Raw genomic sequence first — 280 nt, 5'->3', positions numbered from 1 at the left:
ATGAAAGCAGCAGTATAAAGAAAGAAGAAGGAAACACAAACACAGAAGAAAATATACAGGATGAGGAGAGAGAGAAAGAGAGAGTGTATGGAGCTCGATGCGCCCAAGAAGTTCTCTTTGCATGCGTTGATAGAGGCCTCAGGTTACTACACCCTATCTGCCCCTTCGTCACTGAAGAACTCTATCAACGGCTACCAAACAATAAACATAAATTTGAATCCATTTGTATCAGTGATTACCCACAGCCAGTTCAGGAATGGACAAACCCAGAGCTAGATGT

Source organism: Eimeria mitis, genomic scaffold (genome assembly GCF_000499745.2).
Source record: "Eimeria mitis Houghton genomic scaffold, Emh_scaff1369, whole genome shotgun sequence".
Taxonomy (NCBI): Eukaryota; Apicomplexa; class Conoidasida; order Eucoccidiorida; family Eimeriidae; genus Eimeria; species Eimeria mitis.
Note: the sequence above shows the minus strand (reverse complement) of the source record.